Source organism: Dermochelys coriacea, chromosome 3, assembly GCF_009764565.3.
Source record: "Dermochelys coriacea isolate rDerCor1 chromosome 3, rDerCor1.pri.v4, whole genome shotgun sequence".
NCBI classification, from domain to species: Eukaryota; Metazoa; Chordata; order Testudines; family Dermochelyidae; genus Dermochelys; species Dermochelys coriacea.
Genome location: NC_050070.1, coordinates 132747769 through 132756448, shown reverse-complemented (window position 1 = coordinate 132756448; position 8680 = coordinate 132747769).

Here is an 8680-nt window from a genome sequence, read left to right as displayed (position 1 = left end):
CTGCCTGGAGCTTGTGTATTGGCACTGTCCCACTGTTCTGCATTGCTTAATAGAACATCTCTACTCTCAGAATCCCAATGTAGTGTATCAAACTTCACTACTGCTCTAGGAGAAATGAATGGGGATTACAATTGTTACGCTCCTGCAGTCCAGACAATAAGATGAGCATCATCATATACTCTATAGTCTGGTTTGAAGGATAATAAATGGCTTGGGGAATTAAGCATCTTGTTTTCATTGCCCTCCTGCAGATCTCTTCTATAATGGTCCCAATCCTGGATCTACTGAAATCAGAGGCAAAACTACCACTGGCTTCACTGGGAGTAGCATTTGGCCCATTATACATATAGATCCTAAAACTGAGGCCATGTCTACACTACCACTTATGTCAACAAAACTTATGTCAGGGGTGTGAAAACTCCCCCCACCCCTCCCCACCACCACAAGCAACATAAGTTTCACCGGCATAAGTGGAAGTGTGGACAGCACTATGTAGATAGGAGATGCTCTCCTGCTGACATAACTACTGCCACTCGTTGGGGGTGGTTTAATTTTGTCGACGGGAGAGCTCTCTCCTGTCAGCATAGAGGAGCCACATGGGAGATCTTACAGCGGTGTAGCTGTGCTGCTGTAAAGTCTCTAGTGTAGACATAGCTTGACTCTATTCCTAACTCCTTGCCAATCTGAAATGTTTCCTTCTTTATCTATGGCCAGACTTCTTCTCCTGCTTTTAAACCAGTTTTCCATCCCAACTACTATTTTATCTTCTCCTCCATGACTTTTTACTAAAGCCATTAATCTCTGGTGTGGAAACCTGTCAAATGTTTCCGGAAAATCAGAATATACTGCCCCCACTAAATTCCCCTTATCTATCATGGCAGTAGTATCTTCAAAGAATTCCAGCAGGCAAGTTAAGCATGACGTGACCTTCCCATGCCTGAGTCCATACCGGTTTTCTTTAATCAAGCTAGGTTTTCCTAGGTGTTCTCCCAACACATGCCTTAAAATAGCTCTCAAGATTTTTCCCAGAACAGATGTCAAGCTCACTAGTCTGGTTTGTCTTTTACCCTGCTTTTAAAAGCAGAGTCGTCTTTGCCATTTTCCAAATGTCATGAAACATTTCAATGATTTGGGAACTTAACAAATATCAGTTACCGGTTCACTGATTTATTTGCAGACTCCCTTAAATACTCTTCTATGTGTGATATGTAGCCATACAGCTTTGTCATTTCTAACCAAGTGTGGTGGTGTTTGTATACTAGACAACAAGCTAATGCCTTCTCTTACATTTCTGTTCTATTCTGACTCTTATACTGCACCCATCACAGTAGTAGCTGAGTACTTCTAGTGGTGCATTAAGCAACATGACTACACATCTGTCACGTTTGTTCTTTCATCCTCTTGTTGATCTTTGATATGGGCAGAGCTCTGTTCTTCAATCAACCTTTCATGCTGCATTTCCTTTATTCCTGACTTAAATTATGCACATTTTAAATAATCTATTGAAATATATAACAGTAGTTTGTATTTGGAATTTAAAGCCTTAAAGCCAGCTAAATCAGCTTCCTCCAGTGTTTGTAAATCCCTGAATGGCATAAAGCCAGCATACCCATCTGTTTGCCACTCCTGTCCCTTGTCCCCCGTATCAGGGATATGTCAGGGACACAGTTTGGAGGCAATAACTTCTGCTCATTTCCTGTCTGCTGGAATGAACCCTGGAGGTCATGAGCAACTGGGTGTAAAACAGAGCAGCTTTGAGGTTGCTCTGTCTTGCTCCAGAGCCCAAACTAGTGTTCTACTGCCCAAAAACTTAGCTATTGCTCCATTTTACACTGTCCACCATTCAGGAAAGGATAATATATTAGAGAAGAATTCCAGCTCAGTTCACTATAATTAAGAGTAAAAAAGAAAAGAAGTACTTGTGGCACCTTAGAGACTAACAATTTTATTTGAGCATAAGCTTTCGTGAACTACAGTTCACTTCATCGGATGCATTCGGTGGAAAATACAGTGGGGAGATTTATATACAGAGAACATGAAACAATGGGTTTTATCATACACACTGTAAGGAGAGTGATCACTTAAGATGAGCTATTACCAGCAGAAAGGAGGGGGGAAAGAAGGAAAACCTTTTGTGGTGATAATCAAGGTGGGGCCATTTCCAGCAGTTAACAAGAACGTCTGAGGAACAGTGGGAGGTGGGCTGGGGGGAGATTTAACATGGGGAAATAGTTTTACTTTATGTAATGACCCATCCACTCCCAGTCTCTATTCAAGCCTAAGTTAATAGTATCCAGTTTGCAAATTAATTCCAATTCAGCAGTCTCTCGTTGGAGTCGTTTTTGAAGTTTTTTTGTTGAAGGATAGCCACTCTCAGGTCTGTAATCATGTGACCAGAGAGATTGAAGTGTTCTCCAACTGGTTTTTGAATGTTATAATTCTTGACGTCTGATTTGTATCCATTTATTCTTTTACGTAGAGACTGTCCAGTTTGACCAGTGTACATGGCAGAAGGGCATTGCTGGCACATGATGGCATATATTACATTGGTAGATGCGCAGGTGAACGAGCCTCTGATAGTGTGGCTGATGTGATTAGGCCCTATGATGGTGTCGCCAGCTGGAGGATAAAAATACTGTTCAATATTAAGTTTTGACCAGATTCAGTTGTTACCTCCACTTGTTTCTAGCCTCTCTTATTATTCTTTTAGTTCTATTTCTCAGCCCAGGAGTTGCAAACCTTGACACACACACATTTAATTTCAGGTGTAGCAAGATCATTGATGGTAAAACACATATGAAGTCTGGATGGACGAATATATATGCACATGGCTTTCTGTTAGACTCATGTATATGCATTATGATAATGACAACTTTATTCATGAATTTCTATTGGGAAAAGATGCATAGCCAACATTAATAACCAGTCTTATGTTAAGTATGTAAAATCACGCATTAATTAATTAGAATGAGCCAGAAGAAATGAACAGCCAGCTGCAGGCCAGTCTTGGAGGGAAAGGTCTGCATTTGGGGGAATCTAATATTTGTCTCTTTAATGGACCCAATCTTGGTCCCACTGAAATATGTTTAGGTTTTGCTGTTGGCTTAAATTGGAGCAGATTCAGGCCCAATAGCTATGTCTCAGCAATGTGAAATCTAAGGAACTTGGATACTGTACTATTATTCCCCCTGCACCCTAACAACAAGTATTGACATCTGCATCAGAAATTAACTTACAAAGCCTGCTCTGTAGTACGAAGGTGTCATAGCAACTTCATAGTTAAGGTTACACTGAGATTTGTACTTAAAGCAGGGGTTCAACCTCTTTCTTTGTTATGTCTGCATAATACAGTGTATCATCCCCAAACTTGCAGCACTGAGTCTTTGAGTACAGCATCTGAGAATTTACAAATAAATCAGTTAATTTGCAAGTTATTTTTAAATGGATCTTTTAAGAAATTTTCAAACGCTTTTCTCAGGTGCTTCTTCTAGCCAATAAATGGCTTGTTCTTACCCCCTTTTACTTTCCACCCAGTTAAAAATCGTTGTAAACTGGTACTTAAGCTATATTTCAATAAATCTGGTTGCAATTAAGCAAAATTATCAATGATTATTTTATCTATTTTTTACAGTCAAGACCAGATCAGTAGCTCAGGTCATTCCTAAGGAGCAGCATTTTGATAGCTAGGGTAACTCAGCCAATCATTACCATTCCTCTCCAGTTGATTTGCATTTTACAATTCCATTGGCTGAAATGAGTCAATTCATGAGGGGCACTGTACACGTCAAAAAATTTCATTGGTTGTTGTGTCTCCCAAGGGGGCTGTGGGATTCAAGAGGATAAGGGGAGATGGTGGAAGCAAATCTCTTGATAGGAAGCTGTCAAATGTAGAGGCGTCCAGGTAAGAAGTTGTTCCAAAGCCTGGTTGGGGTACAGGAAGATATGGCAAGAAGGAAGCCCAGTCAATCTCTTGTGATTTACAGTGGAGAGAATCCCCTCTGATGAACCTCAGTAGATTCTTTGTGTAGAGAAGGTAGGGAAATGCTAGTGCTTTCCCACTGCCTTCTCTCCTGCACTGGTAGCCAGGAAGGAACTGGAGCAGATACTTCTGTGGTGACTTGACATCACCAGATGTAGGTTTCTGCACAGGCAGAGTCCTCCCATGCCCGGTTAGACTGAGGTAGTGGCCATTTTTGGCCACTACTAGAGTAGTGCAAAGTAGCCTTAGTGTATCAGTGAATCAAGCCTATTGACTTCGGTAGTTACATTTAATTTTCCTTAGTATCAGTAAGAATGTCTCCCTCTGCTTTTGCAAGTAAGTGGTACGGTGCTGCTTTTTCCTGCAGTCAGGCACTTGAGTGATGGCTTCAAGGGCTTTCGCACAATAACGGCTTCACTATTATTTTTCCCCCCGCCTGTGTTAAGTACAATGTGATTTGAGTAATTTTTAGCTAAGGAAGTAAAATAATAATTTTGCGAAAGAGTTTTTAATTGTTCTAGCCCTTCTAGTCTCCCCACAAATTAATGCTACTTCCAGATGACAAAGAAAAGGAGATTTCCAGAGGGATTTATCGACAATATATTCTGTTTGTTTCTATAGAACCCATGTGCCACTGAAGAAACCTAGTAATCTTCTGTAAATTAGATACAGAAATGCTTTATCTTCTTAAGAATCTTTATAGAACTCTATAGCATCCTTTTCTTTTTTACAAGATGTTAACTGTCTTTGTTTTATCTCCTCATTCCCAGCCAAGAAAGCAGATTAAACAGATGATTGTTTAAGAAAATAAATATATCCTTCTGAGGTTGGTGAGCAATTGCTAGTGATTCCATAAGCCAACTCTTTCTTCGTAAATACACAGCTCCCTCCAAACAACACAGACACTTCCCCAGAATTTGTAGATTATCTATATTTACTTTTAGTTATTGTGAAAAGTACATTTGGTGATGGGTAGATTTTATTTCAGATGGTTGTTAACAGATGGTTTTCAGTAAACAGTACGCATTTTGGAGGCCGGAGGGTCTTGTGGAAAAGGTACAAGAGTGGGGCTTGGAAGATCTAGATTCATTTTTAGGTTCTGGCATAGACTTTCTGTATGAACTTCGGCAAATTGCTCAGTCTCTCTGTGATTGGTTCCCATTTTTACATGTGGGGATATGTAGCCGGATAGTCTGATGACCAGCTGGTCTAGTGGTCAGGCAGCATTTTTGCTAGCCTAATAGTCCCAGAGGGGATCTGGCCAAATTGTATGCAGCAGGCCTCTATTCCTCCTGAGTGCTCCTAGCACTCTCCTTGGGGTTCTATCAGGACACAGGAGCCAAGGTAGGAGGGGCCAAGGTAGGGGTTAACTCAGGTCCACTCACTCCACCAGGGCCTACGGGGATTTGTCAAAGTGTCCAGACCAGTGATTTATCTACCCCCAAGTTATACCATCTCCTGGGTCACTTCCTACCAGACTAGAGTGTCTCTGTTTGGGGCACGGTCGTAGGCATAGAACACTTCACTTGGTCTGTTAGTGTCCTGTTCAGAGCAATTTTAGGGCTTTCAGGTCCCTAAAGGTGGGTGTGTGTAGACTTTAGATCCCTGCTGCTAGAGCAGCCTTAGCAAAGGTGAAGCCACCCCATCACAGCTCCCAGTGTCAGCCTTGCATTCTGGTGCCACCCACTGATAAACTGCCAAAATCTTAACAACTGGTTCCCTCCTCACCCCACGAGGGGGTCATTGCCCACCCCCGCCCCCCGGGACTCCTGCCCCATCCAACCCCCCCGTATTCCATGATGCCCCCCCCAGAACCCCTGCCCCATCCATCCCCCTCCCCTGTCCCCCTGACTGCCGCCAGAACCGGGCAGGAGGCTCTCGTTGGCCACCATAGTGGGTGCCCACCCCACCCCTAAGAGCCAGAGGCGAGGTGGGGAGTCCCAGCGGTGCTTACCTGGGGCAGCTCCCAGGAAGCATCCGGCAGGTCCCTCTGGCTCCTAGGGGCGGGGGAGCGTAGCTGGGGGGAACAGGGGGAGCGGCCAATCCCCCCACTGATCACATCAAAAGTGGCGCCTTAGGTGCCGACTCCCTGGGTGCTCTGGGGCTGGAGCACCCACGGGGAAAATTTGGTGGGTGCAGAGCACCCACCGGCAGCTCCCCACCCCGCGCCCAGCCCCAGCTCACCTCCACTCCGCCTCCACCTCCTCCCCTGAACCCACCACCCTGCTCTGCTCCTCCACGCCCCCCCCCCCCCCGGCTTCCAGCGAATCAGCTGTTCGGCGGGAAGCCAGGGAGGGCTCAGAAGCAGGCAGCGGCTTCCCACTCAGGCTGAGGGTGGCGGAGGTGAGCTGGGGTGGGGAGCGGTTCCCCTGCACCCCCCCGGGTTACCTGCTGCGGCGCGGGCGGCCCTCCTCACGCCCTCCTCCCCCAGCTCACCTCTGCCTCCCTGGGCCTGAGCGGGAAGCTGCTGCCTGCTTCTCAGCCTGCCCCAGCTTCCCGCGTGAACAGCTGATTCGCGGGAAGCCTGGGGGGGCGGAGAAGCAGCGAGGGGCGGTGGGTTCAGGGGAGGAGGCAGAGGTGGAGTGGAGATGAGCTGGGGCTGGGGGTGGGGCAGGGAGCTGCAGGTGGGTTCTCTGCACCCACCAAATTTTCCCCTAAGGCGCCACTTTTGGCCGGTTAAATTTAGAAGCCCTTTTAGAACCAGTTGTCCCTCGCAGCTCACCACTGGTGCCACCTACAGCTCCTTCCCCGCCTTGCCTGGGCTACCAGCATCCTTTAAACTATTCCTCCACTGGGAACATGCCCTGCACTTGTTGAGGGGTGGGGCCTTCCTAGCCCAGTATTGCTCTACTCCTTGCCCTGGTTCAGTATGGGGTCTGTAGACCCCATCACAGGATACTAGTACATCCTTTCTCTCAGCCTTTGTCTTTCTTGTATGTATACATTTTAAATTCTTGGGGACAGAGACTTACTCTGTCAATAAGGCCTTGATCTTGGGTGCACACTTCTAAGCATTACTGGAATACAAAAAATAAGTAATAGAGCTGGGTTAAAAATGTTTGAATAAAGAATTATTCTGTGGATACTCAGCCCTGTCATGCAACAGGCATGTTTGCTTTTTTCAGTCTTAGCATCTTTTGTTGTCTATGGATTAAACGAAACCGACATTTTCCTGATTCAGAAGTAGTGCTGGTACCTCAGTCATTGCTGGAGGAAAGGTACAGTGTCCACCCTGCCGGGAGCTTCTGCTTCTTTTTGGTATTGCTTTCTATACTGCATGACGAGCCTGTGCATTACGTACCGCTATTAGCCATGTGATCTGTTTATGGACAGGACAAAAAGGACACACTGTTATTACATTATAAAAGCAGATTGGATTTCCAGGCTTGCCTACACCCACCTGGTATGTGGTACTTGCTGGTTCAAGACCCCACAGGCTTTATTAAATAGTGCATGGGGCCCTAGAAGAGGAATCGACTCAATCACAAATCACTGCACAGTTTATCACACCCCCCACCCAACCTCTTAATGTTTCTCTTTTCCTGAACCACTTAAAAGGCTCAGCTAAAAGATCTTTCGTTCAACAATTGGTTTTCTGACGTAAAATGTATTTTTCTTAATTCTTATCCTCTGATGATTTGATTTAGCAATTTGGTGGCTATTAAAAACCTCTCCTTTTACAGTAGCTAGAGGTTAAGTAGTTCCAAGCCAGTTTGTAAGTTTTAGCTGCATTAAAGGTTCAGTAGCTGCACCGTAAATGGTAAGATCTTTAGAGTATATTCTCAGAGCTCATATGTAATTCATATTAGCGGTAATGGGAGTTGCATGTGCCTCTTAAGAGGAGACTATGAACTATTGTCTATTCATGAACTGATAGGTTTGGTTTCAGGGTCAAATTCTATCCTTGGATATATGCATATGACTTAAATGGAAGTTGCAGGCATCCAAGAGCAGTTTGGCCCTTAAGACAGTGTGGCGATGGATGTGTGTCTTAGCCATCCGACTGGTTAGGACTCTGTCAGCAAGAAATAAACTCCAGCTCATTCATAGCCTAATCTTGCTCCCACCTAAACCAGTGGTAGTTTTACCATTAACTTCAATGGTGGCAGGATCTCTGAACCTAACAGAGCTTCCCTGTGAGAGCTCTGTAGCAAGACTGGTTGTATGCCAGCTGCCTCAGCCCCTGCAACTATATGCTCTTTGTGTAGGTACAGCACACGGATATATAGATGCTCCAGATTATGTATGCATGGAGAAGGGAGAAAGAAAAAGGATTGTCTTCAAATCCAGTATGAGTTAATTTTATTTGATAAAATCATTCCACATAATCTCCAAATTATACAATTTTTTTAAGCAGAACAAAGGAGAAATTCAAGACCCCTTTGCCAAAGTAACCAGAAAAAAGGAAACCCGGAGGCCAAGTTAATAAACCTCTTTCCTGGCTGTGCTGCAAAGAGATATCCAGTGACAGGGAACAGACACACTTCTCACTGCCTCCTTAAATCTCAGAAGATGACAGCAAGGAGTGGGCCATTTTGTCTTGCAGAGGAGCTGTGTTAAATTCTTGAAATGAAATGAAGGCAGTTTGTAAACTTCTGATTGGAAGCCCAGAGTGCAATGCTACAGAAACTTTACACTACAGTCCCACAGCTTGGTTTTAATCTTCTCCTGGTAAATTACTGATTTATCCACACGGCAGCC